The following is a 20,632-nucleotide window of genomic DNA, read 5'->3' as shown; positions in this document are numbered from 1 at the left end:
GGGGGGGGGGGTATGGGGGACTTTTGGGATAGCATTGGAATTGTAATTGAGGAAAAGATGTAATAAAAAATAATAAAAAAAATTATCTAAGTATTTGTGTAAAACAATACCTGTAGTAAAAATAGAAAACCTCTAACTTAGGTTAAGAACATTCCAGCAAAGCACTATTCTAGCAATAATTTCTTAGAAAGAGGTATTTTTCTAAACTAGCTTCGTCACAGTCCACTGAGTGAGAAAAATAGGACAAATTGTTACCTTTTTCTGGATTTTTTTTTAATTGAAAATTTATACAAGGACATGATAATGGTTTACTTTTACAAATCTCCTCTCAGATCTTCCCACCTCCCAGAGCCTCCTACTTACTCACTCTTCCCATTCAACTCCTTCTCTTTCTCTTTAGAAAACAAGCAAACCAGGGGCAAAAGCATGAGACATGTTTGTAAACACATACACATAAAAATAAATGAAAACAACAACAAAAATACTAGAAACCATAATATCCACAGGAAAAGATGAGTATGATAATAAACATTTTCAAACAATGAAATACGAGTTAAAAATACAAATCTTTAAAATCACTATTGAAGTTTGTTTTATGCTGTCATCTACTTCTGAGCACAAAGCCTACTCTTAAGTGTGGTTTATATACCCAGCAAGACTACAATGGAGAAAATGGATTTTCCTTTACAAGTGGTTGTCAATAGGAGATTGTTCCTTTATTATGAGTCAGAGGTCATGTTTATTTTCCCTTCTCAGGGCTGGGACCCCATCAGGGTTGAATCAATGCAGATCTGTGAACATTACGACATTCTCTGTGAATTAATGTTCAGTTATACTGTAAAGTCTGGAAGATGTAGTGTCCTTAGAATCACCCATTCCTCTGGCTCTTACAATCATTCTTCCTTCTCTTATACATGGCTTCCTAAGCCCCAAGGGAAGGAGTTTAATGTAGACATTAAAATTGGTGCAGGACTAAGTACTCCAAAATCTCTCCCTCTCTGTCTTCTGTCCAGTTGTAAGTCCCACTATTAGCTCCCATCTCTGGATAGAGATAGTATCTCTTTAAAACTTAAAGCGGAATATTTTAATTTTATTAGGATAAATAATATTTACTTTATTTTACAGTGTGAAAATATATGTAATTTTAGTTCCTGTTTTTTTCTTTTTACTTATTCTCCACTCAGGTAATATAGTCTCACCCAGCCTTCCTTCCCTCTTCTCCTTACATTTTCCCCACCTTCACTCTTACTCAAATCCATTGTTTCTCCATTTTCCTCCAGAAAAGAGCAGGACTCCTAGTGATATCAACTGAGTATGGCATAACAAGATACAATAAGATTAAACACAAACCCTTATATCAAAACCGGATCAGGCAACCCAGTAGTAAAAAAAACAGTGGGGGTATCAAGAATAGGCAAAAGTTTCAGAGACACCTCCATACCAACTCACAGGAGTCTCAGGAGGGAAAAAAAAAAGACAACCAAAGTATGTATGCAAAGGGCCTAGTGCAGACCAAAACAGAGTCTGTGATTCCTACTTCAATCTTTGTGAACCCCTATGAGATCTCCTTTTATTTGTCTCTGCTGGCCACGTTCTCCTGGGTCCTTAACTAATCTGGTTCCTACCCTCCTTCTTCTCCATCTCTACAGGGTTCAAAACTCCACCTAATGTTTGGTTGTGGGTTTCTATATCTGTTCCCATCAATCCAGAGGAAACCTCTCTGATGATGATTTACATAGGAACAAATCCATAAGTATAGCAGAATATCATTAGGAATCATTTCAATATTTTTTATCACTTCTGCTTCTTCCTACTCTAGGTTTCTGAGCAATCCAACTCCTGGCCATCTGGGAAGTGTCTAGCATGGGTTTCTTCTTGTGGCTTAGACCTCAAGATAGACAAGTCATTGATTTGCTACTCCTACAGTCAATGAGATAGCATTTCCCCACACATCAACCAGGAAGACAGGACAGGTTGTGGATTGTAAGATTAATGATTGTGTTGGTGTCTGAGTCTACCACTGGCCGACTTACCTTGTTATGGAAGATGGATATTTCAGGCTTTGAATTCTACACTAGAAGAAGTCCTCACTAGGGTCACCATCATAGGTATCAGGAAGTTTCCACTACAATAGATTTCTACATATCACCTTAAGTAACCACCAATTCAGGTCCCTTCTTTTATCATTGTCTCCTTCTGGTAGTCCCTGCACAATGTGATGCTCCCTGTTTAAATGGCAAGCTGCTTTTGCCCACCCACAAAATCTATTCTATTTCTCCTTCTCAGGGATATCCATACCCTAGAGCTCTCCTTCTTAATCAGTCTCTCTGCTCCTATAGTTTCTAGCAAGATTGTTCTTTATTTAGTATCTAATACCCACTTAAAAGTGAATATATATCATGTTTATCTTTCTAGCTTTGGACTACCTTTCTCAGTATGAATATTTTTCTAGTTCCTTCAATTTTTCTGTAATTTTTATACCATTTTTCTAACAGCTGAGTAATGAGTATTTTGTAAATATAGCATACTTTCTTTATGTATTCTTTCACTGAGGAACATCTAGATTGTTTCCAGTTTGGAGAAATTAAAAAGAAAGCCCTTCTGAACGAAATTGGGTGTCTTTTGTGTATAAGACTAAGCATGGTATAACTTGGTTTTGAGGTAAATGGATTTCCAGTTTTCTAAGAAACTGCCAAATTGATTTCCAAGGTGGCCATACAAGATCACATTCCCACAAGAATGGAGTTGGTTTGCCATGCTCCATATCCTAGCCAAAACGATCTGTCACTTGTGTTATTGATGTCAGCCATTCTGACAGTTATAAGGTGAGCTCTCAAAGTAGTTTTGACTTTCATTTCCCCTGATGACTAAGAATGTTGCACATTTTTAAATGTTGTTTCAGCCATTTTCTTGTTAGGTTCAAGTCCGTACCACATTTTTAGTTGGATTATTTGGTTTGCTGACATCTAGCTCTTGAGACTTTTACATATTTAAGATATTAACTCTCTACCAGACATTGAGTTAGTGGAAATATTTTCCTATTTCTTTAGTTACTCCCCCCCCCCCCAACCATGATGGTTTTTTTTTGCTTCACAGAAGATTTTGGTTTCAGGAACTCTCATTTATTAAGTGCTGGTTTTAATGCCTATGTTATTTGTGTCCTTTTAGGATGATGATCCCTGTGCCAATACATTCAACTGTATTTCCTTATGTTCTCTTTGTCAGGGTCAGTATATCCAGTTTTACGTTAAGGTCTTTGGTATGGTCTGACTTAAGTTTTGTGCAAGGTGCAGACATATAGTTATATCATAACCATTTATTGAAGATGTTTTATTGTGTGTTTCTAGCTTTTTTATCAAAATTAAGGTATTTATAGACATGTGGTTTTACATCAGTATTATTAATTCAATTCAATTGACTGATGTGTTTTTATAATTAATTTATTTACATAATAGATGCTGCCCTCAGTCCTGGTCCCCAATCACAGAATCCATCTCCCCATCCTCCTTCCCTTTTCCTCTGAGAGAGTGGGGTCCCTGTAATTATCTCAACAGTCGGGTGAATCAAGTCTCTATAGGGTTAGGCACATTCTCTCCCAATGAAGCTAGACAAAGCAGTTCTGTTGGGGAGCAGATTCCACAGTCAAGCAACAGTCTTAATTATTAGGTGACCTACACTGAGGCTGAGCTGCACTTCTGCTACATATGTGCTAGGGGCCTCATTTTATCCCATGTATGATCTTTTGATGGTGGCTAAGTCTTTGGGAGCGCCCAGGGTTCCCAGTTAGTTGACTCTCTTTGTCTTCCTATAGAATCTCTATCCTCTTCATGGCCTTCAGTCCTTTTTCCAAGTCTTTCATAAAGTCCCAAACTCCTTCCAATGTTTGGCTATGGGTATCTGCATCTGTTTCAGTCAGCTTCTGGGTAAAGCCACTCAGAGGACACTTATACTATGCTGCATACATAACAGAATATCATTAATAAATTTGGGTATTGATGCTTGCCCATGGGATCGGTCTCTAGTTGGTCCAGTTATTGCTTGACTATTCCTTTGGTCTCTGTTCTAATTTTGTTCCTGTATTTCTTTTAACAGGTCAAATTTTGGTTTTGTTAAAAATTATGTGGGTGGACTGGTGTCCTTATCTCTCCATTGGGTGTCTTGCCTGGCTATAGCCGGTAGTCTCTTCAGGTTCCCTATCTCCACTATTATATCTCTGAGCTAAGGACACCAGCACTGACTCCTTGGAGCCTCTTCTGTCCCAGGTCTCCAGAAATTCCTAGAGATTTGCCCCAACCCTCTCCCAGACAGCTACGGATTTTGATTCATTTTCCTGGATCTTTGGCCTTCTATCCTCACACCTAAACCTGACCCCTCCCATTATCTTCCTCCCCACTACTTCCACTCAGTTATCTCTCTCCTTCTGCCTCCTATTACTATTTTATTCTCCTTCTAAATGAAATTCAAGCATCCTTCCTGTTTAGCTTCTTTGGATATGTGGGATATGTCTCAGTTATACTGTATTTTATGGCTGATATCCAGTAATCCGTGAGTACATACCATGCATGTGTTTTGGGGTCTCGGTTACCTAATTCAGGATGATATTTTTTTAGTTACATAGATTTGCCTGCAAAATCCATGATGTTCTTATTTGCAATATCTGAATAGTATTCCATTGTGTGCATGAACAACATTTTCTGTATCTATTTTTCTCTTCAGGGACATCTGGGTTATTTCTAATATATGGCTCTTATGAATAAAGATGCTGTGAACTTAGTGGAGCATACATCCTTGTGGTATTGTATCTGAACATTTCTGGAAGTGCTTTTCAGCCATTTGAGATTCCTCTGTTGAGAATTCTCTGTTTGGCTCTTTACGTTTTTACTTGGGTTATTTGGTTTGTTTGTCTTACTTCTTGAATTCTTTATATATTTTGGAAATTAGCCATCTGTCAGATATAGTATTAGTGAAGATTTATTTTCATTTTGTAGGCTCCCATATTGTTCTGTTGACAGAGTCTCAGACTTACAGAAGCTTTTCAGTTTCATGAGGTCCCATTAATTAACTGTTGGCTAGTCATTGGTATTCTGTTCAGGAAATTGTCTCATGTACCAATGAGTTCAAAACTATTTCCCACTTCCCTTCTATTTGATTTAGTGTATCCTGTTTTATATTGACATGTCTGTTTTTAATGGCAATCCATTCAGTTTTTATTACTATAGCTTTGTAATACTGGTGATAGCCCCCAATGTTCTTTTATTTTTCTGGACTGTTTTAGTTAATGTTGTCCTTTCATGGTTTGTAAAAAAAAAAAAAAATGTTGGAATTTTGATGGGAATTGCATTGAATTTATAAACTGCTTTTGGTAGCATGGCCATTTACGATGTTAATCTTACTCTTCCCATGATAATAGGAAATCTCGTGCAGTGGCACATCCCCTATCAAATTGGGGACAGGAGTTCGCACAGCCTGCATGGACTCTGCTCTAGCAGAGTATCTCTGTCTGTGTTGGAGACTGGTACACAACAATGAGGAGAGAATCGGGATTCTGGATAGCATTAGGATGGGAACACCTTAAACATGGTGGAAGTCTTTGGGCAGGTAGCCTATCTGGGGTTCTGGTGGCCAGTGTGCTCTCTGTTCCAGTAAGGAGCCAAAGTTGTGTCTGAGATGTTGAGGGAAAACTAGGGATGTGATGGGCAGTCTATCATGTTTTCTGGCAGGAATGTTTTGTGGTTGGGCAATATTGTTGAAGAAAGCAAGAAAGTCAATTTTAGGTTCCTTATAGAAAAATAATAAAAAAATATTGAGATATATTTTAAATAACTTTCTTCTATTTTTTGTATGTGTGACAATAGAATTGTTAAAAAGTAACAAAGTCATTTACATTGAAAGATGAATGTGTATATTAAAGCCATGAAAGATGAATTTAAAAAAATAAATTGACCCTTTCTCTTTATTCTGATTCCATCCATTTGATAACTTCAGGGTAAATAGGCCTACTTTGCCTTAAAATCTACCCACCTTGGAATAATGTTCAGAGTTGTGTTTTTTAATGTTTAAAAGATTTATAATATTGGAGCTGGAAAGATATTTCAGTGATTAAGAGAACATTTTGCTTAAATTCATTTTTCAAAACCCACATATCAGCTCACAAATGACTCCTGAATAAATGTGGTATATATAAATTAAAGCATACATTATATGTAAATGGAGATAACAGTAAAATTTAAAATATTAAAGTAAATTAATTTTAATTAAATACATAGATTACCAATGGAAAATTTAATGAAATAGAAATTTTATAAAAATACCAGTCCAGTAATAAAATATGATTATAATACTTATAGCATTCAGTGTGTCAACATTGTATTTTATGTGTATGGTCATCGTGATATTACCCAATCCAAACAAACACTTGTGTTTGTGCAAACACAGTGTAAGAATTTACCAGTACTTATCATGTTATGGCCATTTCAAAATACACTAAATGCTAGAATTGAAAAAAAACAGGGTTGGGACTGTTCAAAATAGGGAAAATATATTATCTTGAGATGAGGTGTTGTAGTTTCTATAAATTCAAAACTCAGGACTATCAACTAGTTCAGTCAGCTTGGTCACTCAATCACTATATTGGGAATCAGTGCAGTGAATGCAGTACAGTGGACTTGAGATATTTCATGCATTCATACAATTCAGTGAATGTCAGCTGAAGCAGTTAAATCCAGGGAAAAAGAAGGAGCCAGGAGATTAAAACAAATTGTCAGAGTTAGGTTGAGGCCAAGCAGAACAATTCATTGCAAAGCTGAGGGAAGCTAGATTGAATCAGTCATCTTGGGAAAGAGTTTGAGGCAGAACAGCTGAATTGAACTAGTAGGCAAGAGTTCAGAAGGAAATAGAAAGGGTGAGCTTATTCAGCAGTAAGTCTTCAAGACAGCAGTTACAACTGGCTAATAAATGTTACTTTTACTCCCAAGAGTCGTAAAGCTTGATATTGATGTATATTGTTTCCCAACTTTTAGAGGAACCAGGGACACTTTGTTTTTTGTAGTATCTGCACAAGTTTGTATACCTACCAGGAAAAGATGATGTTTCCTTTTATTCTACCTCCTTGTAAGACTGAGTTGTCACTTGTGTAATAGTTGTTAATCCTTTTGAAATGTGTATGATAAAATCTCAAAATGATATCAGTCGGAACTTCCTTGATATCTAAGGATGCTAAACACTTCATTCAGTGTTTTTCTCTCTAATTGAATTTCCCCCATTGAGAATTCCCTGTTAAGATCTACATCCCATTTTTATTTGGGTTAATTGGTTTTATGATATCTACTTTCATGGGTTTTTTTTTTTATATAGTTTGGATATTAGTCCTCTATATGATTTAGAATTTTTGACAATTTTTCCCCACTCTGTAGTTTGCAACTTGTTTCAGTGATGGTGACCTTTGCCTTACTGAAGGGAAACTTTTTAAAATATATACATATATGTTGGCAATCTAAATGAAATAAGCAAATAATGAAGGGCACAGAAACTGCCCATACCTTGACACCACAGTTCAATTTTTTTATTTGATTAATTTAGTTCATGTGGATGCCCTCACCCCCAACCCCACCTGATCTCTAAACTCCCTGGGTCCTCCAGTCTCTTGAAGGTTAGGCGCATCATCTCTGAATGAACACAGACCCCAAAGTTGTCTACTGTATGTGTGTTGGGGGCCTTATATCAGCTGGTGTATGCTGCCTGTTTGGTGGTCCAATGTTTGAGAGATCTCAGGGGTCCAGAATAATTGAGACTGTTGGTCCTCCTACATGACCCTTCTCCTCAGCTTCTTTCAACCTTCCCTAATTCAACAACAGGGGTCAGGTGTTTCTGTCCATTGGTTGGGAGCAAATATCTATATCTGACTCAGCTGCTTGTTAGGTCTTTCCTCCAAAAGACATGACATATTCCTTTATGTGAGCAATCCATTGTCTCAATAATAGTGCCAGCCCTTGGGAAATCCCCTTGAACCGTATTTCACTTTGGGCTTGTTGCTAGACCTTCTTTTCCTCAGGCTCCTCTCCATTTCCATCTTTGTAATTCTTTCAGAAAGGAACAATAATGGGTCAGAGATGTGACTGTGGGATGGTAACCCCATCTCTCAACTGATGTCCTGTCTTCCTGCTGGATGATGGGCTCTATGAGTTCCCTCTTCCTACTGTCGACATTTCATCTAATGTCCCTTCCTTTGATTCCTGGAAGTCTCTCACCTACCAGGTCTCTGAAGCATCCTGGAAGGTGGCCCTAACCTCCTACCTCCTGAGATTGCCTGTTTCCATTCTTTGTGCTGTCCCACAGGGCTTCAGTCCTTTTCCCTCACCCAAATCCAGATAAGGTTCCCCCCACTCAGCCCCCTGCCTCCTCCTAAGCCCCTCCCACCCTCCCCACTTGTGATTGCTTTCTTCTCTCCCCCAAGTGGGACTGAAGCATTCTCACTTGGGCACTTCAGCTTGTTCAGCTTTTTGAGTTCTGTGAAATGTATCTTGGGTATTCTGCACTTTTTTTTGGCTAATATCTACTTATTAGTGAGTACATACCGTTCATGTTCTTTTGGGCCTGAGTTGCCTCACTCAGGACAATATTTTCTAGTTCCATCCATTTGCCTGCAAAGCTCAGAATGCCCTCGTTCTTAATAGTTGAGTAGCATTACATTGTGTAAATGAACTACATTTTCTGTATCCATTCTTTTGTCGTGGGACATCTAGGTTGTTTCCAGCTTCTGACTATCATAAATAAGGCAGCTATGAACATAGTGGAACACGTGCCCCTGTGCTATGGCATCTTTTGGGTATATTCCTAAGAGTGGTATTGCTGAGTCTTCAGGTAGATCTATTTTCAATTTTCTGAGTAACCTCCAGATTGATTTTCCAAGTGATTGTACTAGTTTGCAATCCTATCAGCAACAGCAGAGTTTTCCTCTTTCTCCACATCCTCTGCAATATGCGTTGTTACATGAGGTTTTGATCTTAGACATTCTGTATGGTGTAAGGTGGAATCTCAGGGTCATTTTGATTTTCATTTCTCTGATCACTAAAGACTTTGAACATTTCTTTACATGTTTCTCAGTCATTCGAGATTCCTCAGTTGTGAATTCTTGTTTTAGTTCTATACCGCACTTTTTTTTAAAAATTGGGTTGTTTGGATTTTTGGTGATTTTGAGTTCTTTATATATTTTGGATATTAGCCTTCTATCGGATGTGGAGTTAGTGAAGATTTTTTTCACAATCTGTAGATTACCAATTTGTCTTGTTGATTATGTCTTTTATCTTACAAAAGCTTTCCAGTTTCATGAGGTCCCATTTATCAATTCTTGATCTTAGAGAATGAGTAATTGGAGTTCTGTTTTGGAAATTTCCCCCAGTGCCAATGAGTTCAGGCTTTTCCCACTTTCTCTTCTACTAGATTCAGTGTATCTGGTTTTATGTTGAGTTCCTTTATACACTTGGACTTGAGCTTTGTACAAGGTGACAAATATGGGTCTATTTTCATTCTTCTACATACAGAGAGCCAATTAGAAGGTGTTTTATTTTTTTTTCATTGTATATTTTTGGCATTGTCATCAAAGATCAAGTGACTATAAGTGTGTGGTTTTATTTCTGGGTCTTCAATTCTATTCCATGGATCAACATGTCTGTCTCTTTACCAATACTCTGCAGTATCAGGATTGCTCAGCAATAAAGCTTGAGGAAAAGGTTGGTGATTACCCCTACTGTTTATATATATATATGTAAAGATAGGAAGATGTATATATATATATATATATATATATATATATATATATATATATATATGTTTTTCTAGACAGGTTTTCTCTGTGAAGTCCTGGCTGCCTTAGAACTTACTCTGTAGACTAGGCTGGCCTTGAACTCAGAAATCTACCTGCTTCTGCTTTCCAAGTGCTGGGATTAAAGGCATGCACCACAACTGCCCTGCTGTTCTTTTATTGTTAAGAATTGTTTTTGCTATTCTGGGATTTTTCCTTTCCAGGTGAATTTGAGAATTGCTCTTTCCATGTCTTTAATAACTTTGTTGGGATTTTTATGTGGATTGCATTGAATATATAGATTGCCTTTGGTAGGATGGCCATTTTTACTATGTTAATTCTGCTAATCCATGAGTGTGGAAGATTGCTCCATTTTCTGAGATTTTCTTCTATTTCTTTCTTGAGAGACTTGAAGTTATTGTTATACAGGTCTTTCACTTTTTTTGTTAGAGCTACCCCAAGATATTTTATCCTATTTGTGGCTATTGTGAAGGGAATTGTTTCCCTAATTTCTTTCTCAATCTGTTTATCATTTGTATAAAGGAAGGCTACTGATTTATCTGAGTTAATTTTATATCTGTCCACTTTGCTAAAGTTGTTTATCAGCTGGAAAAGTTCTCTGGTAGAATTTTTGGGGTCGCTTATTTATACTATCATATCATCTGCAAATAGTGATAACTTTATAACTACTATTGTAAAACCATTCAGCTCCTTCAGTCCTTCTCCAAACTCCTCCATTGTGGTCCCCATGCTCAATCTAATGATTTGATACAGGCATCCACATCTGTATTGATCAGATTCTGGCAGAGTCTCTCATGGGAAAGCTATACCAGGTACCTGTGAGCAAGAATGTCTTTGTATCAGAAATAGTGACTGCATTTAGTGTATGCAGAATGGATGGATCCCGAAGTGGATGGTCTTTCTTTCATTTTCTGGTCCATTCTTTGTCCCTGCATTTCCTGTAGAAAGGAGAAGTACTGGGTTAAATATTTTTGAGATGGGTAGGTGGCCCAATCCCTCAAATGGGGTACATTCCTAACCACTGGGTATGGTCTCTATAGATTCTCTCTCCACTTTTTGGGGTATTTCAGGTAATGTCATCCCCATTGGTTCCTGGGAACTTCTTGCTTCCATGGTATCTGGGAATTTCTGGTGGCTACATGAAGTTCCCCATCCCCCACTTCTATACACCTCAGTTCAATTTCCTAACTCTCTGAACTTCTCCATCATCTCTTCCCACAACTGATCCTCCCGAGATTATTTTGTTCCACCTAATAAGTAGGACTGAAGCATCCACACTTTGGGCTTCCTTCTTGTTTAGTTTCATATGTTCTGTGAGTTGTATAGTGGAAATTCCAAGCTTTTGGGCTAATATCAACTCATCAATGACTATATACCATGTGCTTTCTTTTGTGGTTGAGTTACCTCACTTAGGATGATATTTTCAAGTTCCATCCATCTGACTGCAAATTTCATGAAGCCATTGTTTTTAATAGCTGTGTGGTACTATATTATGTAAATGTATCACATTTTCTGTATTCATTCCTCTGTTGAGGGATATCTGGGTTCTTTCCATCTTCTTGCTATTATAAAGAAGGCTGCTATGAACATAGTGGAGCATGTGTCCTTGTTACATGTTGGAACATCTTTTGGGTATATGACCAGGAGTGGTATAGCTGGATCCGTAAATAAAGCTATTTCCAATTTTCTGAGAAACTGCCAGAATGACTTCCAGAGTTGTTGCACCAGCTTGCAATCCCACCAACAATGGAGGAGTGTTCCATCCTCTTTAGCATCTGCTGTCACCTGACTTTTTGATCTTAGTTACTCTAACTGGTGTGAGGAGCAATCTCAGGGTTGTTTTGAGTTGCATTTGCCTGATGACTAAGGATGTCGAACGTTTCTTTATTTGCTTCTCTGCCATTCGAGATTCCTCAGTTGAGAATTCTTTGTTTCCAGTTTTCTAACTTACTCCTTTAGTCTGTGTGTTTTATTGGGAAAGTTGAGACCCTCATTATTTAGAGTTATAGAGCAGTGTTGATTGATTCCTGTTAATTTATTATGGGTTTTTCTCCTCCCTTTTTATTTACTGGTCTTAAACTATTATTCCTTAAATCTTCTTAGATGGGGTTAAACATTTCAGATTGAAGGTTTGCTTCTTATGCTATCCCTTTGAACTCCATTAGCAGATATAAGCAACTCAAATTTTGCTTAATCATTGTATATTTTACTGTCTGAATTGTGATTGAATACCCACAATAATATTTCCAGGTATAGTAATTTCAGGTAGTTTCAGTTGTGTCTCAGAATTTTCAAAGCATCTATTTAAGACATTCTGATTTTCAGAATCTGCATTGAGAAATCAAGTGTTATTTTAATAAGCCAGGCATTACTTGACTTGTACCTTTTCCCTTGCAGTTTTAATATTCTTTCTTTGTTCTGCACATTTACTATCCACATTTTAGTATGTTGTCAAAAACGTCTTTTTTTGCCCTTGCCTGTATGGTGTGCCGAATGCTTCATAGGTACCTCCTTATTTAGGCTGAAGACATTTTCTTCTTTGGTTTTGTTTAAAAATATATATATATCTTCTATGCCTTTGAATTCATTTCTTTTTTCTTCCTCTATCACCATTAGTTTTAGATTTTGTCTTTACGTAGTGTCTCAGATTTATTGAATGTTTTATGCTCTTTTTTTTTTTTTTAGATTTAACATTTTCTGTATTTAACATGTATTTCTTCCTACTTTGTCTTCAATATCTGAAATTCTCTCTTCAGTGTTTTATTATCTCTTGATTAGAATTACCTCTAAGGTTTTTGTTTGTTTGATTTTTTTACATTTTAAGTTTTTTAAGCTAGCTTTATATATTTTGTTTTATTAAATTACTTTGTTTATTGTTATTAATAAATACTACTTCCATATCTTCAATTGTTATGATTTTATTACTAAGGACAATGTTAAGGGACTTACTCATTTGTTATTTATGGTCCTTATACATATTTGTACTTGATATTTTAAAGTTCCTGTCTTGGGCTTCACCTATATTGCTTTTCTCAGGGGCTACTGCAATTGGATGATTGACTCAATCACTGAAACCATATTGTCACGGCTCTTTGTTTTGGTATATTTTCCACTAGGATTTAGGTATCTGGATTTGTAATATTTGAAGTATTTCTTTGTTTTAATATCTGAATTTTGGGGGTGTGTATTTCCTTTTTTGGCTGTTGTTATAATCTTTGGATTCTATATAACTTTGGTAAAATGAAATCTCTAGTATAGAGTACTTCTGCACATATGTGGATGACAGAATGAAATTGAGATGGGCTAGTAAAATTACTGCACGGGACTTTGGGAAATAGCTAGGAGAACCAGATCCACACCAAGAGGCAGAATGTTTGGGAAAATTGGATGAGGTTGGAGGAGGGACCAATGCAATTAGGCTGCTACAAGACTCAATGATTTTGGAGAGATCATAATTCAGTACAAGAAGAAAGTAAAAATCTTGAATCACAGAAGAGTATGGACACTAGAGGTATCTGGTCGAAACTGCTTTTACAGGTTGACAGCTGAAACGTGTTAATGGAGATGGGCTTGAAGGGAATACTGAGAGGGCTTGGCAGAAAGAACTAATATAACTTGACAACAAGAGACAGAATTCTTTCAGACTCGGGTTGTTTTGTTTTGTTTTTGTCCCTGCCTTTCCTATTGACAGGAACAATTCTGGGTTAAAATTTTTGAGATGGGTGGGTGGCCACATCCATCACCTGGGGAATCATGCCTTTCTACTGGAGGTGCCTGGGATGGCTGTTTCCTGATAGGTTCTGCCAGCACCAGACTAATACAGATGCAGATACTCACCGCCAACCATCAGACTGAGCCCAGGGTCCCCAATACAAAAGCTAGGGGAAGAACTGAAGGTTCTGAAGAGAATTGCAATTTCATAGGAAGAACAGTATCAACTAACCAGACTACCCAGGGCTCCTGGAGACTAAACCACCAGCCAAAGCATATACATGGAGCAATCCATGGCTCCAGATACATATGTAGCAGATGATGGCCTTATCTTGCATCAGTGAGAAGGAAGGCCCTTGGTCCCATGGAGACTTGATGTCCTAGTATAGGGAAACACTAGAGTGATGAGACAGGAGTGGGTGAGTGGGTGGAGGAGAGCCCTCCTAGAGGCATAGGGGAGGGGAAAAAGCAGAGGTTAAAAGGGGGATAGAATAATAGGATTGTGGAAGGGGAACCAAGAAGAGGGATATCATTTGAAATGTAAATGTATAAAATGATTAGTAATAGGCAGAGTTCAATAGAAAAGGGTGTAGAGTAAGAAGAATATCAGTTACAAATCTATATTTGAGTCCCCTGTTTTTCCTCAGCTACAATTGGAGATGTAAGAATAAATGCAGCTATTCAAGTGGTAGTGACCCCAACATGGAGTCAAAGGTGCTCCCTATTTTGGGTCTACAACTTATGCTGAAGCTGTTTCAAGATATGGAATTACCCAAACACCAATATGTTTTATCTTATTTCAGGACTTAACTGCTGCTGAGTATAGCAACTACTTCTGGAGATCCTGAGATGTGGAGACACTTGATTATCCCTGAATCTAATCTAGAATTGAGTCTCTTCCCAAGTCTCCGTCCACCTTCAGTTAAGTCTCTGCAAATTTCACACGTTATTTTTTCCTACAAAAGAGAATAAACTTCAGAGAAAGATATTGGGGTACCAGAATCCTAATGTCTTTCCTGATGACTATTCATATACAGCTCAAAGGAGTATGGAATATCATTAAGATAGACAAATAAAGTGATCATGTAGGCCTTCTAGATGATCTCTGTGACAGAATGGGTCAAGGAGAAAAAGAAAAGAAAATGGAGACTCCAGGAGATGCATTTCCATGGAGGAGGCAAAATTGAAATCTTTGTGGCTTCTGATCCTGACCTGTGCAGAGATTTCACCTGGAATGCATTTCCTCCTGAAATTATAAGTCAGTTTAAGTTCCTGACACATCATTAAACCCTCAAATGGAGTAAAACTTGCCGTTCTAATAGCCATCTTATATTCTACTTAGAGATGGCATGAAATTTTTTATGTATGCCAAGTCTTAACACACAGTGTTTGAAGGGCATAAGAAGTTGGAAGTTTTAAATTTAAATAATAAGCGTAAACTTTTATGAGTTCTCATGACTTCCAACAAAATAAACATTGCAGAATTTCCTGAAAATATATTTTCAACTATGTGCATATTTTATTCTGAGCCTGAAATACTCTCTATTAGATCCTGTATTTGAAGACTTATGTATGAGTGCACAGGCAAGGCAATCAGGTAAAGCTGCTAGATGAGATGATTTTCGAAAACTGTAAACTCTATGGGACCTGAAACCTAGTAGACAGAAGAAGGCCACTGAATGAAGTCCTTTAGAGGTCATATACAATTCATGTTCCAGCCTGTACTTTGCTTCTAGGACTTTGCAGCCTATGTCAATCTCTGTCATAACGTACCCTCTATTAATGACTCACTCAGCCTTGATTTTCCTACAGAAACATACTATAAATGCTCAAACCATGTGTCAAAGATCTTTTTTATCTGAAGATTCTGTCAGATATTTCGTTATAATATTAAGAAAATTAACTAAAACAATACAGATGTGTGATTGAATATGGATTCTGTTTTAGAGTCATTGAAAATCCACTATGAAGATTTACCAGGGCTCTGCTGGTCATTTCAAAGAAAAAAACATGAAAATGAGGAAATGAAAGAGAGAGAGAGAGAGAGAGAGAGAGAGAGAGAGAGAGAGAGAGAGAGAGAGAATATGGAGGGTGAAGAAAGAAAACAGAAAGATAAGAAGACTAATTTTAATTACCTTAAATAGAGTATATTATTAAATTGCTCTTGATTTTCTTTCTGACACATTTGTCTTCTAATAATAAGACAGTTTGCAAATGTGGTGCACCAGAAGACTAAACATGTGTTTGAAGAGGCTCACAGAATACCTGCAGGAAATGGTAAGGAAACAAAGCTTAGTGCCACTGCCTCATTCATACGTCATATTAGTCAAATGTAAACAATGTGTAATAAAGACAGACATTAAGTTGTTTGGAAGAGTTTGTTAGGTGGAAATGAAAATCAATGATTGTGAATGAACTCTCTATTTCATCACTTGGTTTTGAGTAAAAATGAAAAATTACCATGAGCGTCTGATCTGAATTATTACCAGAGTTAGTTGTCCTCCTAATTCTTATGCACTTATTAATTGAAAGTAGACATTTTCTTTGTTCTTAATTTTATCACATGTATTTATTTACACATTTTGTGTAAATTCCTGATGTGTGTGTGTGTGTGTGTGTGTGTGTGTGTGTGTGTGCCATTGTTCATATATAGAAGTCAGAGAACAACTTGTGTAGGTCTTCTGTTCCACTACGCGTACTCCAGAGATTCAGAGAAGGTTACTAGGCTTAGTGTATAGCGTCATACCCTTTTTGATAAAATACTATTTTTCTATACCTGGATTCTTATTTCTACATCGAGAGTTTTCATTAGTTTAGTTGAAAGAAACTCTATATCCCTCTTAAAACATTTCAGTTAAGGATCTCAAAATTTGAAGAATTTCTTTTCTTCTGTTGGAATCATGATGTGATTGCCTTAATAAATATTACAGTACAAGAAATCCAGTCAGATTTCATGATACAGAACAAACCAAATATTTCATTAGAGTCTCAAAAGAAAAGATAGGCTGTTTATATCTGGGTCAGCACTCCTAAGCTCTGTGGCTACTTTCTTCTGAACAATTAAACCCATATTAGCTCTGTTCAGATCATCTTTACTGATAAAAGCCTGTAAGGAGAGAAGCTATTTAATACATTTTCATGTAATAAAGGTCTACTAATACCCACCCATGCAATGAAAGCATTCTGAGAATTAGATAAGTATTGCTTTCAGTATTGTCAGTACAAATATTTACATAAGACAAGTGTTTCTAACTATAACTGCTACAACCAACAAGCAATCAAAAATGGTGTGGGTTTATGTAGTTAAAATACTAGAAGTTCAAAAGAAATACATTAAAGACAAGTTAGTGTTTAGTTTAAAAATTATTCTCATGAAAGGATCATTGAAAACTTTTTATAACCATTATATACAAAAACCATTACAAAGGTACACAAATTGAATGGTCATCTGATATCAAGGTGTTTTATTCTCATTGATAATGGTAAAGGTGTAGAGTGAACAGTACTTGCTGAATTGGCAACCTTTTCTACATAATTTGTCTCTCCTATTCACCTCAAATTGCTATCCTTTATGGTAATATACCTTCCGAAGGCCATTTCTCTTTTTTCGTATATTATTAAATTTATAATACACAAAGTTCACAACTAACTATATAAATGATATAAATGATAAAATAACTATTCTAGTGGTAGACTTTTAGAATTCGCCCTAGTTCTACTACATATGCAGTATTGGAGAGATTGTATAATATCTAAGTTCAGGAAATTCTGTTTCCTAGAAGCATAGTGGATTTTTTTTTCTTAAATGTGAAAGTCATGTCTCATGCAACCACATTTGTTCTGATGAACCTCAAAATGAATATAAGGCAAAAGCAATACTGAGTAACGTCAAACTTTGCTATTGGTAGTAAACCTCATCTTCTATATCCTGCTTCAGAAAACACTGCACAGTCAAATAGTCTACTGCACTTGTCCCATCAACAAAGCATAGGTGCATAGTTTTGTTCAATTAAAGAGTTGGCTACTCTGTCAATGATTTCTATTGAAACATTATTTCAGGCAGTCTGGTAACTAAGTTGTTTGTCTGCCTATGTTTCCCTTGCTTGTCCAGACGAATTCCAACTCTGGGCCCATTACTAAAATGGCAAGAGTGGCTTTTGCTGTTAACTTGATCAAACTGTAGGAACAAGATTCAATTAACACTATTTTTGCTCCAGCCTCTCTCTCCTCTCTGTTGCTTGATCTAGCAGAAGTTAAAGGGGACACAAATAATGAAAATGATCAGCTCCTTCATTTTGAAAATACCAAAGATGTGCTTTTTCCATTTCAAACAGTCACATTTAATGTAATCAAGCTCAATTTTTACATTCTTTGCAGCAAACCAAGTGATCTATAAAATTTGAACATTTCTAAAGAATCACATGTAAAATAATTTTAAACGACTGACTTCCAAATTAAATTAGAAAATAACATTTGTTTTACATTTTGAAAGAAATAAGAAACTCTGTAGCATGGTCTCATTTAAAATGAAACAAACAAACAAAACTATTGTCCAGTGATATTTGGGCCTGAGCTAACACTCATGCAGATTTAGAAATATTCATCTTAAAGTCTTATAGAAAAATGTGTTCAAGTACCCAATGTTTTGTTCTTTTAGAAAGATTATGCTGTAAATACTATATATTATACAACATTAATGGAGAAGTAAGTACCTTAATATTTGCGCAGCAAAAGATACTACTCATGCAAAGTAAGCAAAAGCTACATAGTCCATAAATGGTAAAACATTACTGAGAATAAGGTATCCCATTTGTATTGGTTAGTTATTTTTGTCAGCTTATCTCCCTAGAGTCACCTGGATAGAAGGAATGTCGATTGAATGCCTGTTGGCATGTCTGTGGAACATTTTCTGAAATAATAGATGACGTCATATGGTTTGAGGTATTGTTGGTAGTTCTATCCTCTGGCAAGGTCCTGACTGTATAAGAAAGCAAACTGAGTAATACAAGGGGAGCAGACCAGTAAATGTCATTCCTTTCTGCTTTCCACTTCAGCTTCTGCTTCGGTACTTGTTCTGATTTCCATCAATGAGGAACTGTGATGTAAGTCAGATAAACTCTCTAACCAAATTGTTTTGGAGCTTATTTTATCACAGAAACTTAAAATTTTGAGAGGTGTGTGTGTGTGTGTGTGTGTGTGTGTGTGTGTGTGTATGAAAGTTGAATGGGTCCTTGTTTATCTGTGCTAGCTGGAGAAGAAGATGGAGTGGCATGCTCACCTAGGGGTAAGCATTGACACATTTCTTTCCATAGATGTACCATTTACTTATTTGGTGCTCAATTGATGTCAGGTTTTTCTAATTCGCTCATAGTACTCTTGATGCCTCTGATTAAAAGCCCTGGAAGTCCATCTTACTCTCATATTTGTCACTTAGGAAAAAATTAAAATTATTAATGAATGTTCTTCTTTGTTTAATGTGGTAGTAGGGAAAAGGAAAGCACCTTAAACCTCCAGAAAATAATACCAAAATTACCTAAAGACCTGGGATTATGCAACACCAATATGTTTAGGGATAGATATTTTTAGTTATAAGTTGTTATTTCAGATAGCAACGTTCTAACTTACACCAAGAGTCATTTGTAAACTGGTCTCTTGTGTTTTCTGTTTCTATAGGTTAATGTATTAAAGCAATACCTAAAGGAAATATTCACAGCACATTTTATGGCAATTTTTCCTCATCCATTTATTGCCAATCATTGGAAGTATGGTCTTCTCACATCAAAAGTTTAATATTGAATTTTTCTATTGACACAATTATTAATGAGCTGAAATGAAACAAACATTGTGTTAGAAATACTACTAATCAAAAGAGCCCTTCTCAAATTAATTTGGAATAACAAAAAACCCAGGATAGTGAAACTATTCTCAACAATAAAAGAATTTCTCATGAAATCACTATTCCTAACCTCAAGGTGTACTACGAGCAACAGTGATAAAAACTTAATGACAGTTGTGATGGCACATGCCTTTAATCCCAGCACTCGGGAGGCAGAGGCAGGCGAATTTCTGAGTTTGAGGCCAGCCAAGTCTACAGAGTGAGTTCCATGACAGCCAGGGCTATACAGAGAAACCCTGTCTCAAAAAGCCAAAAATAGATAGATAGATAGATAGATAGATAGATAGATAGATAGATAGATAGATAGATAGATAAAACTTCATGGTATTGGTGCTGTGACAGGTAGGTATATCAGTGAAGACCTGGAAATGAACCCACACACCTCTGGTCACTTGATCTTTGACAGAGAAGCTAAAACCATCTGGTGGTAAAAAAGGCAACATTTTTAACAAATGGTGCTGGTTCCACTGGCAACCAACATATAGAAAAATGAAAATTGTCCATTCTTTTCTCCCTTGTACAAATCTCAAGTCTAAGGGGATCAAGGACCTCCATGTAAAACCAGATACATTGAATCTTCTAGAAGAGAAAGTGGGGAAAAGTCTCAAACACATGGGCACAGTGGAAAATTTCCTGAACCACCATTGGCTTATGCTGTAAGATTAAGAATCGAAAATGAGACCTCATAAAATTGCAAATCTTTTGTAAGGCAAAGGACACTGTCAATAGGACAATACAGCAACCAACAGCTTGGGAAAATATCTTTACCTCTCCTATATCCAATGGAGGGCTAATATATAATATACACAAAAAAACTCAAGAAGTTAGACTCCAGAGAACCAAATAACCCATTAAAAAATGGAGACCAGAGCTAACCAGAGAGTTCTCAACTGAGGAAACTCGAATGGCCAAGAAACACCTAAAGAAAAGTTCAACATCCTTAGTCATCAGGGAAATGCAAATCAAAACAACTCTGAGATTCCACCTCACACCAGTTAGAGCAGCTAAGATCAAAATGTCAGGTGACAGGAGATGCTATAGAGGATGTGGAGAAGGAGAAACACTCCTCCATTGCTAGTCCAACAACTCTGGAAATTAGACTCAGAAAATTAGACATAGTACTACCTGAGGACCCAGCTATACCTCTCCTGGCATATACCCCATATATAGATAACCAAATGCTCCAATCCAATTGCACGAGAGAC

The sequence above is a fragment of the Mus caroli genome, chromosome 1 (assembly GCF_900094665.2).
Source record: "Mus caroli chromosome 1, CAROLI_EIJ_v1.1, whole genome shotgun sequence".
Lineage (NCBI taxonomy): Eukaryota > Metazoa > Chordata > Mammalia > Rodentia > Muridae > Mus > Mus caroli.
The sequence above is the reverse complement of the archived record's forward strand: the minus strand, read 5'-3'. Positions refer to the sequence as shown.